This window comes from Oryctolagus cuniculus, chromosome 6 (genome assembly GCF_964237555.1).
Source record: "Oryctolagus cuniculus chromosome 6, mOryCun1.1, whole genome shotgun sequence".
NCBI classification, from domain to species: domain Eukaryota; kingdom Metazoa; phylum Chordata; class Mammalia; order Lagomorpha; family Leporidae; genus Oryctolagus; species Oryctolagus cuniculus.
In genome coordinates this window covers 164,423,796-164,447,608 of record NC_091437.1, presented here as the reverse complement: position 1 = coordinate 164,447,608, position 23,813 = coordinate 164,423,796, and the positions used below count along the sequence as shown (strand labels likewise).

General features: G+C 54.4%; 1 protein-coding gene and 1 long non-coding RNA gene across 3 annotated transcripts in view; one reads left to right on the top strand and one right to left on the bottom strand.

Annotated features, from left to right (window-relative positions):
* Positions 1–2,253: 2,253 nt before the first annotated feature.
* Positions 2,254–3,998, bottom strand: LOC103348142 (uncharacterized). Its single transcript, XR_011389347.1, has 2 exons — positions 3,681–3,998; positions 2,254–2,739 (listed from the first exon to the last, which is right to left on the bottom strand). It is a non-coding gene; the product is annotated as an uncharacterized lncRNA (long non-coding RNA).
* Positions 3,999–4,068: 70 nt separating this feature from the next.
* The window catches only part of COL22A1 (collagen type XXII alpha 1 chain), a 261,951-nt gene continuing 242,206 nt past the window's right edge, over positions 4,069–23,813 (top strand). For both annotated transcript variants that reach the window (XR_011389346.1, XM_051844068.2), the window contains exon 1: positions 4,069–4,408. The gene's annotated coding sequence lies outside the window, so the exon portion shown is untranslated. The remainder of the gene's footprint in view (positions 4,409–23,813) is intronic.

The window sequence follows — 23,813 nt, the reverse complement described above, 5'->3', positions numbered from 1 at the left end:
GGGAGTCGCTTGGCATGTGGCTCCTTCCCCATTTGGCCACTCCTCTGCCCATTTCTTGCCACATTTCACAAGTGTCGCAGACCAAGCACCGTGCCAGCTGTGAGAACATAGAAGGGAGAAGAAATGTCTTCTGCCTTCATGGAAAGTCAAATGGAAATGCAGAAATGAAGAATCTTTCTAATGACCAATGAATTACAAATGCTGATAAGGGAGAATTTTTAAATAGGATGCGGCAGGTTGAGCGAGAACCCCCAGGAAATGTCTTCCCTCATCCCCAGAACTTTAGGATGGGAGGAGATTCCATGCCATGATTGTGTTCTGTTATACAGCACAAGGGACCTGAACACGTAAGGAGAGTGTTGAAAAAACTGTTTATTTCTCTGTTGGTGGCAGAAAGAGATGAGAGAGCTGTCGTCCAGGGAGCCTGCATGAAGGAGGCAGCCAGCCAATGAGGGAGACAGTTGCATGGCTGACAGCAAGAAGACGGGGTGCAAGGAGCTGATGGGGTCTGGGGCAGCCTGAGGAAGCCTGGCAGTCCTGAGACTTGAGAAGAATCCAGGCCAGCCCTGAGCAGATGACCCCTAAGAGACAGAGCCCAGCTTCCGTCTCTGTGACTTGTGCCTGGCAATCACCCGAAGTTAGTCCTTGACATTCACCTGTGTGGCAGCAGTGCAGTGACAGACATGGGAAGAACTGAAGTCGTGTGGGGACACGTCCTCATCCTGAGTTAGCCGCATGTCTGCTGTGAATGATGATGTAGATGCGGATTCCTGGAGATCTGCACAACTTGGCGTCTTGGCAGGGAGAGGCTGAAACAGGAAGAACGGGAGACAGCGAGCTTTCTGGAATTGTCTTTCCAGAAGCCCCTGCTGCCCACCTGCAGCCCCCTGGTCTCTCATCACAGACATGGAAAAGCAAGCGGCTGCCTCCCAGCATGCCTCTTTTTTGTGGTGGGGGTGGGGGACGCCCCAGGCCGGGGACCCACTGCATGAAGAGATTCGTGCTGGGAGAAGCTGGGAAGCAGTGGGCGATATGTGTGAGCCCAACTCCCTGGGAGCCTGGGGCTCTCAGAGGTAAAGATGCTGGGCAGCCCTCCCATCCACACAGGCCCAGCAGGAGTTTTCATCCCAGATTCCTTGCAGTAGCAGAAGGGAAGGCAGGCAGGACATAGAGGCCTTGCCTGCAGAGGGGGGAAGGGCAGGCCAGGACCCCTGGACTCTGTCCACAGGGACTTCTCTCTTCCAGGCCCCCCTCGTCTGCTTCTCCATTTAGGTCTGCACTCAAAGGACACCTCCTCAAAGAGGCCTTCCCTGATTCTGCCACCACCTTAGCTAAAGCAGGTGCTAGCAAGGGCCCCTCAGCCTGTTCAGTGCTCACCCCCACCTGAAGGCATAGGACGCACCAGCTGGTGGAATTACCATTGCCATGTAGATCCCCCTCGGCTCCTCATGTCACTGTCACATGCTTGGTGCGTGTTGCTGAATGACAGGCACTGCTGTTGGGCATGTGAATCTGGGGAGACGGGCCCAGGGGAGAGGAGGCAAAGCTTACGGGAGACTGCGACGCACTGGGGCCCATGGAAGGCTCCGTGGTGGCCTCCATCCAAAGATGTCCCTGTCCAAACTCTCAGAATCTGTGACGATGTCCCCTTATGTGCTAAAAGGGACTTTGCTGATGTTCTGAAGTTAACGAATGCAGGACAGGATTATCCTAGGACAGCTGGCTGGGCTCCAGGTGCTCATGAGTTTTTACAAGGGGGGCAGAGAGAGGTTTTACTGCAAAGGTGGGAACGTCAGCAAGGCAAGCGAGAAGCTGTAGTCCTGGAGGCGAGGAATGCAGGAAAGTTCTGGAAGCTGGGAGAGGCGGGGCAGGTGTTCCTCTGCAGCCTCTGGGAGCAACCAGACCTGCCTAGACCTTGAATTTTAACCCTGCTGCACTTGTTTCAAACTGCGGAGTCTGGAACTGTAAGACAATCTGACATTGTTCTGAGTACACGAATTTGTGGTCATTTGTTACAGGCCGTGGGGGGCCCTACCTGGGAGTCACACTGAGGACTGACTGCACCCTTCCTCTCTGTGAAATCAGGGGTCTTGCCATCATGGTGATGGGCCGTGTGGAAGCAGTCCCCAGGTCTTCCGACCTTGATTGAATTAAGTTGCTTGGGTCAGCAAGAACAGTGCCATCCGCAGTGGGGTCACCCAGGAACCAACTCCAGCCTACAGGGGCGTCCCAGAGAAACTGGGGGAGGGCCTGTGCAGAGAACTGGGATTTATTTATTTATTTATTTGAGAAGCAGAGTTACAGACAGAGAGAAGGAGAGGGAAAGAGATCTTTCATCCACTGGTTCACCCCCCAAATGGCTGGAACAGCCAGAGCTGGGCCAATCCAAAGCCAGGAGCTTCTTCCAGGTCTCCCACATCGGTGCCTGGGCCTAAGTACTTGGCCCATCTTCCACCACTTTCCCCGGCCATAAGCAGAGAGCTAGATACAGAGGCGAGCAGCCAGGAGTGGAACTGGTGTCAGATGGGATGCTGGTGCTGCAGGCAGCACTGGCCAGAGCTGGGGTTTTCATTACTGGGCCAGCTGGGAGCTGAGAGCCCCTGAGAGTCCTTAGCCAGGGTATGGCACTTGTAGTTCAGCTGCTGGACCACGGGTGAGCACCTCTCTTCAGTTCCGGTAGCAGATTCCACCCCTCCGGTTGCGTGCTTCCTCTCTGGTCTGGATTGGCATTCCCAGCGTCTGAATTAAATAGGAAAAAAATGAATCTTGTGGCCATCTACAGCTGGGGCCTCACATGCCTTTCTGATCTCCCTTCTCTTTGTTTAACCTGTGGCCGTGAGTAGGGACCAGTAGAGGCCCAACTCGCACCTCCAGACTGGCCTGCCCCGCACTCTGCCAACTCCCCTCACAACCCACGCCATGGCCCCGTGCAGCACTCCAGTGACGCCCAGGTCCTCAGGATGAAGGCCACCCTCATCCTCAGGTCCCACCAGCTCCCTACTCTGTGCCCCGCCCCAGTCATAGCCCTCCCGGAGACCCACACCCCAAAGGGTCCTGGACTTCACGCCCAAGTCTCCTTCACCAGCCTCTCACACAGCCAGCCTCCCTGTGGCTCTGAGGAGCCAGGCACTCAACTCAGCCATCACCATACCCAGGCACGGCCTGCGCTCCTCCGGCAGCCGGCACTTGGCCCCCCACGCAGGTGGCACGGACTTCCACGAGGGTGCCTGGAAAATCGCGCAGGAGAGGAAGGCAGGGTGGGGCTGAGAATTCCTGGGTCTCAGATGAGCCCTTGCCCGTCTATTTTTGAAGTCCTCGCTGCTACTCAGCAGGTAACCAAATAAAGACGCCCCAGAGTTGAGACCAGCTGGGGGCAGGGTGCGGGAGGTCACGAGGGTTAAGCCATGTTCTCATCTGCTTCAAAATACCTCTGCCTGGCGCGCGATGAGAAACAGCTGAGGCAGGCAGACTAGACCTGCACCTGCTGGCCCTCCGCCGTCGGGGGCGCCAGGGGTCCTCATCAGGCTCACCTGGGCTCGCGCACCTGCGCGCTCCTGGGGCGCCTGACCGCAGACGAAGGCTGGCTCTGGGCCTCCGCCGTCCGCCATCCCCCTCCCCGGAACCGGAAGGCGGGGCACCCCACCCCCCGCGCAGAGGGGCTGCGGGACACCTGCGCTTACCTGCTCGGGCAGCGAAGGCGGGGCCCTCAGCGCGGAGCAGAGAGCAAAGCGCCCCCTCCCCAACCCACTGCGAGTCCCAAGTTTCCCCAACTCGGCGGCAGCTGCCGCACCCGTCGGGGGGCTATTTCAGACCTCGGCTGTAAAGGGGATCAAAATACTAGTCTATAACGGGACAGGCAGGCAGCCTCTCACCGCCCACAGCCTTGCAGCTCTCCGCGCCCCTGACCCCAGCGCACGCCCCCGCCCCGCCGGCGCCTCCCCGCCCCGGCTGACGGACCCTAGGAGCTCTTCCTGCGCCCCGCGACCCGCCCCCCGGCCAAGGCCCCGCCCCGAGCACGCCCCCGCCCCCGGTCCCGCCCCGCCCCCGGCCCCGGCCCCGCCCCCGCCCGGGGAATCCCTGCGCTGCGCCGCCGGGGCGCCCAGGCTCCCGGCAGCTTTGTTCTGGGGCGGCCGCCGGCTGCAGCAGGGAGCTGCCTCTCTCCTTCCCGCATTTTCTGCTCTGCGCACACTTTTCCTTCGCTCTGTAAGTTCGAGCTCCGCCTCGACTTCGCGCACACAGGTGTTAGTGCTGAAGCGCGCCCTCCCTGCGGACGCCTCCAGATTCTCTCCCGTCCCGCCCCGGGAGTGCGGGACTGCCGCAGGCGACTCCTCCCGGAGGCACTTCCCAGTCCCGGGCGCGGGGCCCTGGACCTGAGCCGGCGGCACCCCCTTCGGCCTCTCGCTGCCAGGTAAGGCCTGGGGAGGGGCAGGCTTCGGGGACCCCCGTGCCACCGGCGGCAGGGAGCCGGAGTGAGCTGGGCGGGGCTCCCCGCGAGCACGTGTGCCCCCTTCCGAAGCCGGGACGCGCGAGCCCTTCGCGGGGTGCCGGAAGAAGAGAGCCGTGTCCCCGAGCTCGCACCCGCGGGGCCTGGGACGAGTTCAGAGGCAGTGCGGGAGTCTGCCAGGTGGCGGTGGGGGTTGCAGCTGCTGGAGCCGCTGCCGGGGTACCAGCCTCTGTCTGCTCTCCAGGGGAGAAGCCGGGGCCCCAGGGTCCCCGTGGGCTGCTCCTGCTCCTGCCTCCTTGTTCCGGGGTTCCCACGTGAGGTTTTATGCCCGTGTCCCGACTTCCTGTGGCCCAGCCAGGTTGTGTTGTCCTCTGTGTTCCGGAGAAGAGATGCTTGTCCCAGTTGGCAGAGCATAACGTGAGTCAGGTGTGTCCCCGGAAGATGTGTCCCCTCTTCTCCCCCTGGAGCTGAGACCCGGGGACGGTGACAGGCAAGCTGGCCTCTGGGACATCCCGGGTCTGCGTGTCCTCAGAGCTGCTTTCCTTGACTCGCCTCCTTCTAGAACCTGTACCCGGTTTACGCCGATCTTCTTTGCCTACACCTGTCCGTTTTAGCCCCATATCCCTCGCAAATCCTAGAGTGCCTGAGACTCCTTCTAGTTTGGTTCACAGAGCTGCCGGGGGCTTCCACGGGCCGAGGCGCCTGCTGAGTGGGGTGCACTGCCCAGCCGCGTGTGCGTGGTGTGGTCCTAGGGCCGGAGCTTTGCGGTTAATCTTGGCTCCCAGTCCTAACTCTGCTTCCTCTGGTTGCCCCGAGCCAAATGGCAGTGCTGGGGAGCCTTGACTGCCCCGTTTGCCAGGTGGAGATGCCCGAGAGATCACATGGGCTAACCCATGTGGTGTCTGGTACCTGGTAGGCGTGTGCTGTATGCTGGTTTGCTTCTGCTTCACACACCTGAGGAGCTATGGAAGGAAGAATCCCCCCTCTCCCCATCCCAGGTTCCCGGTCTCTCTGCTCCTCCCGGGGCTCAGGACGGCCTTGCCTGGATGTTGTTGGGTTCCTCTTGTTCAGAAAGAAGTTGGAGATGAGGGTTCCTTTCCTTGGGAGGCGTGCGTGCTTGAGTGTCCGGAGCTGGTTCACCGTCTCATTGGCTTCTCGAATGTTCTCACACCTAGCAGAAGTGTGAGTAAATAACCCACAGGTTGAGCCAGCCCACAGACGGCTTTGATGCGATACAGGTTGTTTTCATAACCTGCCAACTAAAACACTCAGATTTCATCTGCCGGTCTGACTCTGCGCCTTCTCTTCTGGCTTGAATCCCTGTAGGGCTGTCGCGGTCAGGGCTGATGAGCAGCTGCCGGCTTTAGACAAGGCCTGCCTCCTGTTGGTCATCTGCGGTCCTTGGGGTGGCCAGTGGGGCCTCTCCAGGCCAGGGAGTTTGGCCACTTTGGGCTAGGTGTTCCGTGCTGTTGCTGTCCCTCTGATTCTTTGGCCAGGGGTTGCAGATGAGTGGAAATGCACTCAGAGGAGAGAAACCAGGATGTCCTGAAAACAGAGACCTTGGCTTGTGTGGAAAGATAAATACAACTGTGGGATGGTCCTTTGGTGTGGAGAAGGGAGGAGGGGTGGCCGCAGTGCCTTGGAGGGCCGCCTGTGGAAGATGAAGCTGGTGCACCCTCTTGGTCTCCAGAGGGTGGAGCTTGGAGAACTGGAGGGGAAGTTTCTGTGCACACTGGATTCAGGGTCAGCTGGAGCTGCTGTCCAGACATGAGAGGCGTCCACCACGGGAGGTATTCAAGCAAAGGAGGCCGGGCTGTTTAGGGAAGCTGAAGGGCTCACAAACGTGGGCAAGGGGAGCTGTTAAGGTCTTTCCCTGCCTGAACTCTCTCTGCAGCCTTGAGTCGGGCAGTGCGCGCCTCGCTGCCTCTCTTCCTTCTGCTGAGTTTGCTAGATGCTCACGTGGGGCGTGCGGTCGCCATGAGCCAGCACCGTGAACTCTGCGCGTGTCATTCGACTTCCAGCTTTGTGAGCCAGGGAACAAAAGCTCAGAGTTCGAATGACTCACCTGTGGGTGGGCAGAGGGAAGCAGGATGCCAAGCGTGCTTGCCCTCCAGCAAAGACCTTTTCCTCATTGTGGGAAATCTGTCCTCACCTGTGGACGGCATTGTCCATGCAGCCTTCCACAAGGAACCAGGACAGGAGAAGGGCCCACAGGGTTGTTTTTTTCTTTTTTTTTTTAGGGTGAGAGAGATGAGGTTTTAGCCAGAACGGAGGACACATCAGGTTGCCTGCAGAATCACAGGTGACCGAGCTCCAGCAAGATGAGAAAAGGGCAAGTCCCCGTTCTGCAGATGCGGGCGCTGTCCTGGAGGGCGAGAGGGACTTGGCTCCTTTGCACTGAGAGACTGAGCTGGATCTCAGACACAGGGCTCCTGAGGCACCGGCCACACAAGGGCTTGAACCTTTGATCTTCCCACCCAGGATTCAGTGCTGCGTGTGCATGCACATGTGTGTGCACGTGCATGTTTATGCACTGCATGTGTGTATTTGCACACGTTTAGGTGTGTGGAGTGGGATTTGCATGTGGAGGGCAGGATTGGTGTCTTCGATAAACAGCCCAAGGTCAGGTACCCATACCAACACCTCCAGCTTCATCCTGTGTCCAGAGCCTGCACAGGGTTTGTGGAATCAGTGAGTGGGCGAATAATGATGTTGTGGATACGTAACCAAATGCGTGATGGGTATGATGTGACCATTCTTCAGGTCTATGATGGAGGCAAATTCACTGCTTGCTTTCTGGCCTCATGGAGCACCGACTTGCATTGCTACCTGCAGGAAGAGGAGCCCGGCTACACAAGCTGCTCCCTCCTCACTGATGTCGGGAGCGTCTTTGTGTAAATGACCTCGCTCATTTGGAAGTGAGTTTTCCCAAGGAACACGATCGCTGGGTCAAAGGGCATGGCGTGCTCATGCTCCTTGGGAGGCATCGGGACTGAGCATTTGGGAGCGGTTGAAAGCTGGGGCAACATACTGGCACCAGCTGAAGGAGGCTGTGGTGGACATCCAGGGAGTGTGTGCGGGTGGCCGCCCCTGCTGGTGGGGTCGCCACACTGCCCTGCTGGAGCCAGGACAAGGCCTCCTTCCACAACCCCCACTTGACCCTTACGTCCATCTGTGCTGCACACTCACCTCAATGTTACACTCCAGGGACTGCTGCTTGCTGACTCTGGCCATGGTTCTGGCAGAGAGGAGGAGGGGGCTTTTTAAAGTTTGGTTCCTAATAACATTTTGAAAAGGAAAGTCAGACTCCACACCCTCTTTCAGCTGAGACGGTCTCTGAGGAGAAGGCTTTTCCTCTAGCTGCAGACCCAGCTCTGCCGCTGTTGGCCTTGGCCCCCAGTATCCAAGTCGCTGTGGAACAATGTGCTCCGGATTCTATAAAGACAAAGCCAACCAGCTGCCATGGTCGACGCAACAAAATGTCTCTTTAGAGGCAGGTATAGCACTTCAGCTCCCCCAGTGACCCTCCAGAGTCACACCCACATGTAACAATACTGCTGTGTGCACCGAGGGTGGATCTCACCGGGAATTCTTACCAAAAAAAGAATAAGGTAGAATCACCAACTTCCTTGTGATTATAGATTCAGGTGACCACATTGGGTTTTGTCACTCCTGGTCCAGGCTCACTGCCTTTGACATCAGCGGCACCTTGTCCAGGTCCTCACCTGGCTCCTGCCAGGTCTCTCCCGGCTATGCGGCCACTCTGACTGGCTCAGCTCTAGGGGCAGGGGAGCCACCCCCTCCCGGGGCAGCCAAGGTGCATCATTAAATGACAGGTTGACAAGCCTTCTTTTATCCCCGTGAAAGCCTTCCTCCTGCCGCTCCTGTTAGTCCTTGCTTCATCTTCTTGGGGAGACTCGAGTGAGTTAAATCTACATCTCCATTTGTATGCCTGTGACATTTCTTGAGAAAAATGAAACTGGGGTGCCTCCGGGTCCCATCTGAGATCCAGTGCCGGGCAGTGTGCTAGACCTTGTCGGACACCTCATGACTCCTGTGAGCGAGCTCCCTCTGCAGGTGGACAAAGCTGTCACCTGGCTTGGGTCCCAGAGTTCTGGTTACCAAGAGCCAGAGCCACAGGCTCCTGGGGAGAACGGGCTGGGGGCCCACCCTGGAGTGGCTGGGAGGTGTCTCTTGGGCCCTCTGTGCTGGGCATGGTTGTGAATAGATTCCCTTGGAAGAGAATTCACCCCTCTGGGTGCAGGGCTGTGTCCTCTACAAGCTCCTGATGCAGGGGCTCCACGCAGCCGGGCTGCCTGGCCTGAAACCAAGCTCCAGACCAGGGAAGGGGCCCTGAGGCCTGTCCGTGTCTGGCCACTGGCCTTGCCTTCCACATTGTCCTCCGCAGCCAGCCAGCCAGTGGCGCTAAAAGACACCTGCCCACTCTGTGTCAGAGTTCTAGAATGCACTTAGGGTCCTACAAATGTAGTGAGCTCCTGGGCACTGAAGACATCCAAGCTCGGGTGAGCACGTGAGTGGTTCCAGGTGGATGGAGAATGTTGGGGTGCACAGCTGTCTGTCTCTCCCTTGTCTGCTCATCTCCACGTATGTGTATGGCTGCGATGTGCTGGGGCTTCCGAGCTCTCTGAGCCTCTGATGAGGCTGACGACATCTTGGGAAGTGACGTAGCTGTGCTCACAGGGCTGAGGCCAGAGCAGTGACAGCAGGAAGTCCTCCCAGAAGGAGCACTGCGTGGGCGTCTCTTTATTCTCTCCCAGAAAAGGGGAGGGGGTGGCACCCCCGAGTCATTGTGGGTGCTGGGGCACTATTTATAAGTGTGGCTTCGCCAGAGCAGAGACTGCTCAAAATAAATTCAACAGAAATATCTCTCCTGTCCTCAAGCCCCTGTAACCTGAGACCATCTGTTGTGAAAGGAAGGGAGGCAGTGCACTTATGGGGACCGTGGGGGTGGAGGAGGGGCGGAAGAGGAGGAGACCAGGAGGAATTCAACACTGCAAATGTGAGCAGAGCAAGAACGGGGTCCTTACGGCTTTCAGATGGTTGGTGGCACAGGAGCGGTAGGAGTGGCCGACGCTGTCTTCTGATGTGAGGGGCTGGCTGAGGGTGGACCCTGTCATTTTTGCCACCACCAGCGGTGTGGGAAACATCAGAGCATGTGCCTGGATGCATCGTGGAAGTCCGCCCTCGCAGAGGTGGTAGTTCTGGGAAGGCACGGCTGAACTGAGCCGTCAATCAAAGAGAAGATTGGGGGGGGGGGGGGAGGTGCAGCATGCCCTGTGGAGGAGCAGTAGCGGTGTCTGCCCGGCCTTGTTAGGTGCCACAGGCACCTGCTGCATAGCTTTTGGGTGGAAGACTCCCAGCCCCGTGTCTATGACTCTTCTCTCTCAACTCTCTTCAAGCCCCTTGGACTCAACGCCTTTGTGGAATGGAGCAAAGTGAAGGGTTCAAAGTTCATGACCGTGTTTGCCACTTAAAGCACTAAACCCGAACTGTTCATAGCTGAGATCTCAGACTCGTGCTGGACCCTCCTCTCCACGTGGGTCTCCTTTTCCTCTGCAACGAAGCTGGTCATTCCTGGGGTTGGGTGGCCCAGAATGTGGCCCTAGCCTCTGCCACTTACTAACTACTTGACCTTGAGCAGATTTCCTGGCCTCAACTTCTCCATCCGTGGGAGGGGACAGTAACTCCGAGTTGGCCGTGCTGCTATGGGATTGCCATGTGACTGACTGGACCTGAATCCCAGCCCCGAACTTGCTCTGTGGTTGAGCAACTCCTGGGCAGGTCCATTCTGATTTGGATGCGGTCCACCTTGAGTGGGTTAGTGGTGCGGAGGGAGCTTTTTCTCTGACTTGTGAGGCCTGTTTGTCTGAGCTGGGCATGACTGAAACAATACTGCTGAAGGACCTGCCGTGGACAATGGGAACTCAGTTGCTTGGGACAGCAAAACCGTATTGTGTTTCCTCGGTCCCTGCTCTCAGCCTTGTCTGTTCCAAAGCTGCTTTCTGTGTTTGAACAAGCCGTGGCCACGTCCCGTAACCTCTGTTCATGATCAGGTACGACAGAGACTGGCTTGGGGGTTTCATCTCATGCCTACTGTGAAGCGGTCTGCCCTCCCCTCATAGCTGGCGCTGCCATTGTGCTGAGGGCCTAGAGAGGGAGTGGGGGCCATCGGCTGCTTCCCCCTCCCCCCTCCCTCCCAGATTGGGATGAGAATGAAGGGCAGAGTGGCAGACGACAGCCTCTGTTTCAGAGGCTGCAGTAGTGGTTGTATTTTGCTATCACCACCGGCACGTTCTTGTGTTCCAGGCCCCGGGTGATGGTCCTCCATGGAGCCCCTCACCCCGGAGACCTCCCTCCAAGGACACTTTGTCTGGCTAGGACTCTCTCATGCCCCCTGCTCCTGCCCCCGCACACCCTCCATGGCTTCTTTCAACTCAAGTTTCCTTGTTGGGCAGGCACTTAGCATGGTTGGTACCAACTTGACAATCAAGTCCAGCTTCCTTCTGACGCATCCACTCGACTCATGGAACCACGGGAGTGAACAATGCTGCCCCCTCCCCCACCCCCACCACTGCCCCGTCCCTGCACTGCCATTTCTGCCCCTTGTCCACAGATCGCACCAAGCAGACACGCAGCCAGTGGCAAAGGCTGAAGACGCAGGTCCAAGCCAGGTCCGAGGGCTGCAATGAATACTCTGAACTCTGTCCCAAGGCGGTGAGGGGGCAGCTGCAGGGTTTATCTGGGAGTCCACCGATGGATCTCTGTTCTGGTAGGGTCTCGTGTTTCCCCTAAGGGTGTGCAGAAAGTCTGAGCCTCAGAGTGGATGCCATGTCCCAGGCTGTTGGTTGCCAGGATCCAAGAACTGGTGGAGGCTTTTACTCCTCATCCCATCCCCTTCTCTGAAAGGCTAGATCCTCCCCCACTCCTCCTATTTCAGCTCATGTGTCTCCACCCAAGCAAGCTTTCCTTTCACCAGGTGTAAAATTTGTGATACTCAGGTCACCTTCCATCACCTGACTCTGTCTCCTTGTTATTAACTCAATTCTTACTCTCTGAAACTGTTTCTTCTATTTATTTGTTATTTTGTTTGCTTTCTTTTCCCCTTAGAAAGTTAGCCCACTGGGTACGGGTGCTGTGGTGCAGTGGGTTAAGCTGCCACCTGCAGCACCAGCGTCCTATATGGGTTCTGGTTCAAGTCCCAGCTGCTCCACTTCCAATCCAGATCCCTGCCTGGAAATGGTTTGGAAAAGCAGCAGAGCTGGCCCAGGAGCTTGGGCCCCTGCACTCTTGTGGGAGACCCAGATGACGCTCCTGGCTTTGGCCTGGCCACGGAGGCCATTTAGGGAATGAACCAGTGGATGGAAGATCCTCTCTCTCTGTAACTCTGCCATTCAAATAAAGAAATATTTTTTTTTAAGTTAGCTCCATGGAGGCAGGGATGCTGCTACTCCCAGTGCTTAAAACAATGCCTGCCACAAAATTGGGGGCTCAAGAGGTACTTGTTAAAGTAATGAATCGATGGCTCTAGAGACAATGTAGAGGAGGGGGGTGATGGCTTCAGAATAAGGAGGTGCCTCTCAGGTCACTTGGCGCTCATTCTACGGAATCTTCAGTTTTAAGACTACATGGATACGGAGTGAGTGTCATCTCCAGCTTCTAGCAATTAGGAAAGAAACACCACTGGCATCTGGCTGCCTCTTAGGAAAATGATCAGGAGCAGAAAGTGACCAATAGGGAACCGTTTTTGAAGTCTGTTAGCATAGAGGAAGAGGTTAGGGACACACATTCCTGTCTGTCCATCTCCTTCAATCAGAGTGATCCTTCTGCAGCTTGGCAGCCTAGGGCTCAGCACTGGTGCCGTCTGCAGCATCGGGGGTCCGGGAGGAGAGGACTGGAAGGATGTTTCGCTGCTGAGCTTCAGTGAAGCCTCCTGAAAGCTGAGCTCTTTCCTTTGCCCCCTCCGTGTACTTCTCTTCCATAGAGAAAGAGAGAGGAATCCTTCCTGGTTAAATGAAAAAAACGCAGAATTCAGCGCATAGTGGTTTGGGATCAAATCCCAGTCCTGCTGTGGCCTGTGTGCGTGATCTTGGGGGCTCCCTAATCTTCTGGAACCCTAACAAGCCCTGTAAGGAGGTAAAGTGATGCAGAAGCAGCAGCCGGCACAGCTCTGGCTGGCGCTGAGGTCATTTATATGCTCATCTACTCAACATGTCTGTCTTCCCACTAGCTATTAGGGACTCATTCAACAAACATTTACTGAGCGTCTTCTCTGTGCTGGGGATCAGAGATAAGTAAGGCTGTTTTTGTGCATCAAGAATCTCGTCACTCAGTAGCAAAGGAAATTGATGCACACAAGGTGGTAATGTGTGGAACTCAACTGGTTAGTACTGATTGAACACTTGGGTGTAGAAGGGATAGGTTTTTTTGGTCCATCTGGTCTAATTCCTGTCTCGTGTCCCTGTGATCCACTGAAAGTTCTCAACACCTTACCTTCATACCCGGAAACTGGCCGGAAGTTTATGCGCTCGCTCTGCATGTGTGGTTGCCTGCATGGTTTCAGGTAGCAGGGAATGGCTAGAAGGGATTGCCACCGTGAGTGACCAAGAAAATGTACAAAAACGAAAGAGGAGGAGTGGAGAGAGAGGAAAACAAAGTAAAAGAGGAGGAAGAGAAGAGGAGGAAGCCAAGGTAAGATTAGAAACGGGCATAGCCTTTGAGATCTGCTAAGAGCCGGTGGCTTCGCCAGTTTATCCCATGTCTTCAGCAGAGCTGAGCTGGGCGGGGGAAGTGGACAGCGTCCGTGACGAAGTACTGTTGAGCTCCATTTTCTGCTGGGAGTTCACACTGCTCACTGGTACAAGGGGAAGCAAGTACCCCTGGGGGAGTGGTGGCCTGGGCTGGCCCGACAGGACATGGACGGGTTGGGTGTGCTGGTGCGGGGAGAGCTGGTGCGCTTGGTGGTGGATGGAATGAGGGTATGAGAAGAGAAGCGCCAGGTGGACGTGGAATGCTCACTTCAGTTCCCTAGTAAAGAGGCTGATGGTTGTTCTGATCCATCAGGCGCCAGCTCTCTTTGTGTGGGGGGCAGGAGCCGGGGCCAAGGGTTGGATGAGAACTCAGGATGGCCTGGGGGCTGTCACAATGATCCCATGTCTGGGGAAGGCAGATATTCACAGAGGTAACAGCAGGGTCTAGATGGGGCAGTGGGGCTTGGTTCCTGTGTGCGCTAGACAGAATGTTTGTGTCCCCCCACATATGCCTATGGTTAAACGTGATCCCAATGCAGTGGTGTTAGGGGGTGGAGCTTTGGGAGTGCTTAGGTCGTGAGGGTGGAGCCCTCCCTAGAAGTGGGACTCATGTCCTCAAAAGGAGCACCCTTGGCTCTGGGGACACAGTGCAAAGGCAGCCCTGTACGACTGGGGGTCCCACACTCCCCAGACAGCAAATCCACCTGTGACCTTGGCACTCCAGCCTCCTGGAATTTGAGCAACACCTGCCTGCTCTTTATAAGACACGCAGCGCGTCGGTGCAGCCCTGACACTGTTTTTCCAGAATGAAGGAGGATTTTCTTAACTAAAAAATCCGCTCTTCTGTTAAAGCTGCAGATTTGTATTAAAGGGAGCCCATTCGCTGATTTAGCCATTGCATTTTTATGACTATTCTGTGGGCAGATGTTCCAGGCAGTGGGGACAAAGCTTACCCTCAGGGGTCCCAGGATGACTTGACTCGTGGGGATCCAGTTTGCTAGTGAGGTGGGTCTAGCACAGTGCGGGGAAGGGAATGAGGTATGTAGTGAATGTTCCATGTTTTCCACTATTCAGACCGACTTCTGTGTCCTAGGTAACCTTGAGCTGTCATTTAGCCTGATGGGTCTTTGTTTTCTCATCTATGAAATGGGATGATCCAGCACCCAGAGATAACCACTGTTCATTCTGTTCAGTTTTTCATGAATTTTAATCTGTAGTTGAAAGAATACTTTATCCATTGGTGTCCTGTGTCTTCAGCCTCTCACTGCCTCATTAAAATATTTATAAACACGTAAAAGGGAAACCTGATGGTGCTAGCCGCCTTGCAGTGACTGGTGAGGTCACTGAGTGAGATGACCTACGTAGCTCACCTGGGCACGAGGGGACCTGAGGACCAGGTGCTGAATGGATGTCTGCCCTCTCTCACACCTGTGCTGTTTGGTTAAGGATTTGAGTCAATCACACCTGTGCTATTTGGGTAAGGATTTGCGTCTACTGTTACTTGATTTGCTTTCCTTTTGTTCATTCTGTAGCTCATTCCCCACTTTTCCTCTTTGTCTTCTTGTGGATGACTTGAACGATTCTTACCATTCCATTTTTTTTTTTTTTTGACAGGCAGAGTGGACAGTGAGAGAGACAGAGAGACAGAGAGAAAGGTCTTCCTTTTGCCATTGGTTCACCCTCCAATGGCCGCCGCGGCTGGTGCACCGCGCTGATCCGATGGCAGGAGCAGGTGCTTCTCCTGGTCTCCCATGGGGTGCAGGGCCCAAGCACTTGGGCCATCCTCCACTGCACTCCTGGGCCACAGCAGAGGGCTGGCCTGGAAGAGAGGCAACCGGGACAGAATCCGGTGCCCCGACCGGGACTAGAACCCAGTGTGCCAGCACTGCAAGGCGGAGGATTAGCCTAGTGAGCCGCGGTGCCGGCCACCATTCCATTTTTATCTGTGATGTTTTTGAATACAAACGTTGTGCAGCTCTTTGGGGTCGGCTCTCGCATGGTCACGTGGATGAGTTCTCGTAGTCGGTGGTAGGATGTTTTACACTTTGAGTGTAGAAACCTCGCTTTCACCCAGGGGGCTGAGGGCCCTGACAAATAACTGCTAAGTGGATTTTTTTTTTTTTTACCTCCGTCATGCACCTTGCCCTGCAGCGTGTCAGCTGATGCTATGACTTCAGCTTCCACCATCAGATGGCCTCCAAAGACTCCCGAGAAGCTCACTCCATTGTGCTCAGACGTTGCCCTGCATCTACCCATGTCACTGCTCTGCTGGCTTCCTGAGGTTTCAGCCTCCCTAGCGTTTGCTTTTGCCTTAGGGATCTTGCTTTACCATCCTCAAAGCATGAGTCTGTGAGTGGCCCATTCCCCTAACGCTCCTTCCTCGAGACTGGCTTTGCCTCCCCCTTATCCCTGGGTGGGGGGTATTTTTGCTGGATATGGGATGATGGATTCACGGCTCTTTTCTTCCAGCACTTGACAAATGTTGTGCCACTTCCTCCCGGTTTCCCTGGTTTCCAGCGACAAATCTACTGCCCTTTGTGCTGCCTTCCCCTCTAGGCAATGCATCACTCTTCTTAGACTCTTCTTATTAAGAGTTTTGTCTTTAGTTTTCACAAGTCTGATCATGGTGTGCTCTGGTGTGCATTTCATCGGGTTCATGTTTGGGGGAGACAGGATCCATAGCTCAGTGTGTTTGAGAGTTTCCCGTCTGGTATTTCTCAGAATCTTGTCAGTCCTGTGTTCCCTCTCCTCTCCTTCACGGACTCCTATGATACCGATGTTTGTTGCTGCCTCTAAGATTCCACCTGTCGTCTTCCTGGTGGTGTGCAGGTGGGGAATGCTATCGGTCTGTTTGCTGGTTCCTCGCTCTGTTGTTTCGCCACCAACCTGCTATGGGGCTGGCCTTGAGATAACTGAATGTGAGTCACTGCACTTTTAGCTCCCGGATTTCCCTCTGGTTCTGTTCCATCTTCTCTTTCTCCACTGAGAGTCTGTTTTTCCATTGTTTCAAGAGTGTGTTATTGTTCCTTGAAGCATTTCTATGATTTCTGCCTTTTTAACATGCTTGTCAGGACGTCTGAGCTTTTGCGGTGTTGGAGTCGGTTGGATTTTCTCAGAAATTGTCCTGGTTCTTGGCGTGACGAGTGCCTGGCAGTCATGTCACTGACACTTTGGGTGTCAGCCTGTGCAGGTCTGGGTTCTGCTCGTTTGAGTGTTGAGCAGTCACCTTGTGTGGAGCCAGCGAGATGGTTGGGTGGCGCTGGATGCTCGGCTCCTGGTGGGGCCTTGCTGGTACTGCTCTGACAGCATAGCCAGGGCTTTCAGTAGCAGGAAAATACTGGATTAGGAGAAGTAAAGCAAAGACACGGGAATGCACAGCGTGCTCACGCGTACATACTTACAAGAGCAGAAATGAAGCCGCGCTGGTGTCTGAGAAGGGCCGGAGTGGCTCCCCTCCTTCCTCTGGCTCTCACCTGAGCCCTCATTCCCACCTGGAGCTCTGCCTGCCGCCCCCTCCCTGCATTTCCAGTTGTGCCTGCAGCCCTGACTTCTGAATGCCAAACCCAAGTGGCCACTGGCCTTTGGCCTTTGGCCTCTGCATCTGGCTGCCTTGCAGGTGCCTTCCGCTCACCTCAGTAGGTGCAGGCTGATGTCATTGTAGCATCCCTGTTACTGACTGGTGCCGCTAGCCGTACTGGGAACTGGGCCTGTCAGATGGCTCCTGTCCGTCTGTCCGCTCCCTCCCTGCCAGTCCCCTGGGATTGCAGTCTGCAGCCCAGCTGTCTCAGGGGAAGGTTGTTGGCATCTCTTTCGGTTGTTGTTGCAACTTTGTCCCTGTTCCCTGGAACCCATCCTTCGTGGGTTCCTCAGTGACATTAGCACTTGCCACTGCCCTGCAGGCAAAGAGCCACTGGCCCCAGGGGGTCTCTGAGCAAAGCCTGAGCCCCTTGTCGGGGTCACTGCACAAGTCGCCGGCTGCCTTTGTGAATGGCCTTTCCTCACCTTTGAACGCCTGCAGCTCCACCAATCCCGGCTCCGGCCCCAGGCTGAGTTTTCATCATTCTCTCTCCCCACCTCCAAACCACTGTGCTGCTTGCTTCCTCCTGTTTATCCCCACCAGCCTTTCCAGGCTCAACTCCGGTATGCTCACCTCCAGGAAGCCTTCCCTGGGCTGCCAGGCTGGGTCAGGGTCTTGTCCTCTGTTAGAGCCCTCACTGCAGTCCCATAGAAGCATCACCTTGCGTGTCTGCTTCCAACCATTAGATTGCCGACTCTTGGGACAAACTGCAGTGTGAACTATTGCACCTACATTCCGGGCACGAGTGAGTCCTCCCCTAAATCGATGAAATCCCAGCCCCCGACATGATCCCTGGCACCTGCGGTCTCTGAGTAGCTCAGGTGATGAGTCTCCCCTTGTCAGCATCTTGCTTGGTGCAAGCTTTCACACCCACCTTATCGTGGAATCCTCCAGAAGTCTCAGAAGTAGGGGACGTGGTTCCTCTGTTACAGGCGAAAAAATTAAGGAGTGGAAACTAATAAAATAGCTTCCCCCAGCACTCTCTGATGCCAGATGTAGCCTCGTATTTTAGCCTGTAGTCTCTCATTTAATGAAGCCCAACAAACTTGCGACGTGAGTTGTTTTATGCCTACTTTGTACTCAAAACGGTTGAGGCTCAGTGACTTTCCCTGGACTGCACGTCTGGCAAGTGCAGTGCTGGAACTGGACACAGGGATTCTGACTAAGAAGCTTTGTGACTGTGCCTGCTGCCCTGAGAGATGTCACATCCCGGGGGCAAGTCTGGTTTGGTCTGGTCTGGTGTGTTTAAAAAAAAAAGAAGACGACTCCATATCTATTTGTTTCTGAAGGTTCCTTCCTGCAAATCCCACTCAGTGAAGTTCAAGTCCAGCACGCAGCTCTGGGCAGTGCTGCTGGGACAGAAGCCACCCGCTGTGACCCACATGCGCATCACGGAAGGCTCAGCAGGGCCAGGCCAGAGGCTCTGAGCTGGGCCTGTGATCTAAAGATGTAGTTCAGCGGTGTGGACACAGCTACCCCAGACCCTGTGTCTGCCCAGATTCCTGCCTGGGACATGGCACATCACCCCAGCAACCCAGCAGTGGTGCCTCGTCCCCCAGCCCCCTCTCCCGGTGGGCAGCGGCCAGACCCCGTGTCAGCCAGACCTCGGACTGAGTCCAGGCCGCCCTCTTGGTGTGCTGAATCTCTTTCTCTCTCTAAATTGCTTTCTGTTCAGTGTTTGGCCTGCCCCCTCCTCTGGGTCCCTGGATAAGGAATGCTGGTTGCTATGGCAACGGGTTGGCTTCTGGAAGGAACTCAGCTCAGTAAATTAATTGCTGGATTTTTGGGGACTAATGGCAGAACTCTGCCTCCCAGGGGCAGGGGTGTGGCCTGCATCATGCCAGCCTGGCAGCTCACCCCCGGGAGCGGTTCAGGGGCAGTGAGAGATAGGGATTGTAGCACTCCACGCCCGCAGGAGCTGTAGCCTGAAACCTGAGCACTTGCTCTATGCCAGGCTTTGTGCTGTGTGCTTTGCAGGAATCTTTTTGCGCACCCTCCACCTGCTCGCTGGGGGAGCAGAACTGGGCTCCTGCTTGTGGGTAGAGGGACTGAGGGTGAGACCTGCCCGTCCACTTCACCAGGAGCAAAGCCAGGGTTTCATCAGGCCAGCTTGTGCAGTGTGCCTGGTGCTGTGTCCCTTTTCTGCCGTCTCTTCCCAAGATAGAAGCAGACGGGATGCCTCCCAACTCATCCTAGGAAGCCAGCATCACCCTAATAACAAATCCAAAGACGTGAGAACAGGAAGCTTCCGCATCTTAGGAACACAGAAGCCAACAATCCTCAACAGGATGTTAGCAGATCAAATCCCAGGATGCATCATGACCAAGAGGGACTTATTCCAAGTACACAAGGCTGGCTCAACAGCTCCCCCCAATCAGTTAATGTAGCCACAGGCCGAGGACCACTTTCTCCTCCCTCTGGGGATTTTCTGAGTGTCCCCCAGCGAGTCTCGCCCTTTGCCTTCTGAATCCCCTGTCCTCCCCATCTGTGAGTGGGTGCTGCACCAGTCGGGTTTTGACCTTGTCCAGAAGTCAGTAGAGCAAGCGGGTCTCTGGGTTTGCAGCCGAGGTATGTGTTCCTAGCTCCTCGCCCCTTCCTCCGCCTTGGCACCTGCTCTGATAGGGGAACGTTCAGCCTCTGGCGGCTGAGTGTGATGTCAGCTGTGGGTTTTTCATGCACAGCCTTTATCATTGTGGAGGAAGTGTCCTTACAATCTTAGTTGATTGTGTGTTTTTTCTTGATACGGTGTTGGATTTTGCCAAACACTTTTTCTTCATCAACTTGGATCACCATGTGTTTTTCCCCGTCCTTCTTTTTAATTTATTTTATTAATATAAAGAGCAGACATTCCATGTGGTTCATAGATACAATCCTGAGAATACAATGACACTTCCCTCCTCCTTCCTTCCTTTTTTAGTTTTTGCTTTATAGTCACACACTTAGTGCACCACTAAGAGCTCAGCAGGTATGCTGGCGCCGCGGCTCACTAGGCTAATCCTCCACCTGTGGCACCGGCACACTGGGTTCTAGTCCCCATCGGGGCGCCGGATTCTGTCTTGGTTGCTCCTCTTCCAGGCCAGCTCTCTGCTATGGCCCAGGAAGGCAGTGGAGGATGGCCCAAGTCCTTGGGTCCTGCACCTGCATGGGAGACCAGGAGAAGCATCTGGCTCCTGCCTTCAGATCAGCGTGGTGCGCTGGCCACAGCGGCCATTGGAGGGTGAACCAACGGAAAAAGGAAGACCTTTCTCTCTCTCTCTCTCTCTCTCTCACTGTCCACTCTGCCTGTCCAAAAAAAAAAAAAAAAAAACTCAGCAGGTAAAAAGCAGAAAGTCCATGTTCATCAGAAATATTGACAAGATCCATAAACAATAACCAAATCCCACGATGTCACCTTCAGATACATTAAAATTTTTTTGTACTCTAAATGTTAGCTGCCACAAATCAGAAAAACTATTTGTCTTTTTTGGTCTGGCTTATTCACTAAGCATACTGTTTTTAAGTTGCATCATTGTGTTGCAAAAAGCAGGGTTTCATTCTTTTTTATGGCTGAGTAGTATACCACAGTGTATATATGCCACCATTTCATTATCCAGTCGTCAGTTGGTGGACATCTGAGTTGATTCCCTATCTTAGCTATCATGAATTGAGAGGCTGTGAATGTGGGGCTCCAGCTAACTCTGTCATATGCTGATTCCATTCCCTTTTGGTAAATTCCCAGGATTCATCTGTTGCTGTTTTGCATTACACTGATGAATTCTTGTGAAATGAGCCAACCTCACATTCCTGAGGCAATTTCCCTTGATTGTGCTAATACTTCTAATATGCCGTTGAATTTTGTCTTCTTTTGAGTCCATTTGTGTCTATATCCACATGGGATATTGGTCAGTTTTCTGTAGTGTGTATGTGTATTTGGGAGAATATATGACAGATTGCTGCACAAAACCTGGAGTGTGCAGCTTACATGGAGCTCAGTTGCTGCAGTGATGGAAATTATCAAATTTCCCAATCCTCGGAGAATTCCAAGCAATGGTGGATGCCGCCATTTTTTTAATCTCCCCACATCCACTTTCTTATTTCATAAAAAAATGGTGACTCAGTAGTTGCTGATATTCACATTTGTTGAATCTATGGAGATCCTGGAAGGAGAGTGGTGTTGGTGTGCCAAAGAGCTCTGCTTCAAGTCCCAGGCCCTTCTCCAGCCAACTGGGTGGCCTGTGGAGAGAAGTCTGCACCTCTGTGCCCTCCTGCACCAAATGGAAATGACAGTGCTTGCCACGAAGGCCACATGCAATCATGCAGCAGCTAGACGGTGCCCAGCACATGGAGCTGACAAATGCCAGCTATTCCACTGCTTTCTTGGCTCGATGGTGATGTCTGCCTCCTTCTAATGAATGACTCCTGGCTACCTCAACATAGCATGGTAGGATAATAGTATCAGATGCTGGCCAGTCTTCATGTATCCTCACATCTGGTATTTATTGGGTGCCCACTGTGTGCCAGGAACTGTTTTAGATGCTGGGCTCCAGACTGAGCAAGACAGACAGGTCCTAGGTTCCATGCAGCTTGCAAGATGAGAAGTGTGGGCAGTCAGTGTGACTTGCTGAGACTCTCTGTCCCTCCTCTCCCTGGGACCTCTGCTTCCTGACCGTGGAATTCTGCCTCTACACCTCCCATTTGGGACCATGCCTTTCTCCTTAGCCTTGTGGCTGCTTCTTGCTGGTCTCTGAGTGCTGTCATCCAGGTCTTCAGGCACCGGGCACTCAACGGTGACCGTCAGTACTCTGGCAAGATGAGTGTGCTTTGTCTCTGAGTCTGTGAGTGCCTTCCATGGGTGGCACCGCATCATTTGCCCACCCGCCCTCAGCAGTGGCCTATGAGGAAGACTGGCGAATAATGGTTAATGTGTATCACAGGTGAAATATATGAACTGGTGTCCCTGTCCAGTACCTGGGTTTGGACAGTGACAAATACTTTTTATTTTGACAGGCAGAGTTAGAGACAGAGAGAAAGGTCTTCCTTCCGTTGGTTCACCCCCAAGATGGCCACTACGGTCCATGTGCTGCACCGATACAAAGCCAGGAGCCAGGTGCTTCCTCCTGGTCTCCCATACGGGTGCAGGGCGCAAACACTTGGTCCATCCTCCACTGCCCTCCCGGGCCACAGCAGAGAGCTGGCCTGGAAGAGGGACAACCGGGACAGAATCCGGCGCCCCAACCGGACTAGAACGTGGGGTGCTGGCACCACAGGTGGAGGATTAGCCTAGTGAGCCGCTGCGCTGGCCGACAAATACTTTTAGAAGTGGACTCCTAATGAGGATAAGATACAAAGAAGGGGACGTACACTTAGCTAGTGGACCTCACAGGTCAAAGGGATGCAGAAACCCAGAAGCAACATCTCTCCTGTTGACTGGGCAAAGCTGGAGGGTTGAGGAGTCAGCGTGGTGAGGGAGGCACTGGCACGTGTCTTTATGTGGCTGGCGGCAGTGGGAATCAGCACCACTTTTTAGGAAAACAATCTGTGATTCCACTCAGAGTCCTTACAAAACTCGTAGGACCTCTACGTGTTTCCCTACAAACTGACCCTCAGAGACTAATTAACCGTGGACAAAACTTAGGTACAAAGATATCCTCTGTAACTTCCCAAACATATAAAATGGCCCATTAAATGCCCTCAAAGTGTAAGTCATGATCAAAATAAAATCTGTGGACAGGTATAGCTCTGGACAGCCGAAAGTGTAGATGTTTGGAGGATTTTAGGATGGAGCTACGTGGCCAAGGTGGTACTGAGAGAGAATGACCCACCACATGGGATGATGCAGAGTAACCCGGCAAGGAGGCTGGGCTCTGGCCCCACTAATGGGGCTGTGGGGCTTTGATCTTTCCACCCTGTCATTTGTTTCCTATGAATGGAGGGAGGTGGTGGTACCTGGCTCATAGCATGAACCTGAGAATGACAGAAGATGCCAGAGGGGTCTTCCAAAATGTCATAGAAAATGCGTATTATGAAAAAAAAAAAAACTATGTGAATTTTAAAAACTTTTGCATCAAAATAAACTGGCATTTTAATTCCATTTCTTCTTTCTAGGATTTGTTTATTTGAGAGGCAGAGTTTCAAGCAGAAAGAGGGAGAGACATAGAGAAAGGTCTTCCATTTGTTGGTTCACTCCCCAGATGGCTGCAGGAGCTTCTTCCAGGTCTCCCGTTTGGGTGCAGGGGCCCAAGTACTTGGGCCGTCTTCCAGTGTTATCCCAGGCCATCAGTAGGGAGCTGGATCAAAAGTGGAGCAGCCTGGGCTTGAACCAACGTCCATATGGGATGCTGGCGTGGGAGGTGGAGGTTTAACCTATTATGTACACCACAGTGCCGGTTCCTAATTCCATTTTCCCATGAACCCATGAACTTCGTGAAGTGCCTCGTACATGGACAAAAACTACTGAGCCCATTCTTGGAGTGAGCACTTACTATTCTTCACTGTAACAGGCATTAGGCTATCTTTTCTGTTGGTGAAGAAGAAAGATCTGGTTTGGGTACCACTGGGCCAACCACAGTGGGGGAGAGGAGTGGTGCCTGGACAATGTGATGTCCATGAACCACCAATAGTCATGCTCTCCGAGTTCTGTGTCCTCTGTGCCAGCCAACGTATCAATCTCCCCGTTCTTTCTCCCCTCTCGCCTTCTCCCTTCAAATACGAGTGTTAACAGAGCGCCTGCCTCGTGCTGATCCCTGAGCTGCAGAAACAAAGAAACCACCATCCCTGTCCCCCAGGAGCCTCCATCCTCGGGAGGAGGCACGCACAGGGGCCAGTAACTGCAGAGTGCTGTGGCCGGGGCTCAGCCGGGCCCCATGGGCACTTACAGCTCTTCCAGCTACAGGGAGGGGCAGCACTTGGTTCAGTCCTCGTCACCCAGCAGTGAGATGTGGAAGGACTGGAGGTCGAAGTGGGTATGGGGAATGATGCCTGCCCTATGTGAGGGGTGACGGAGTGCCCCCCAGGCCTGCAGATGGGACTGTGTCTGCAGAGTTGC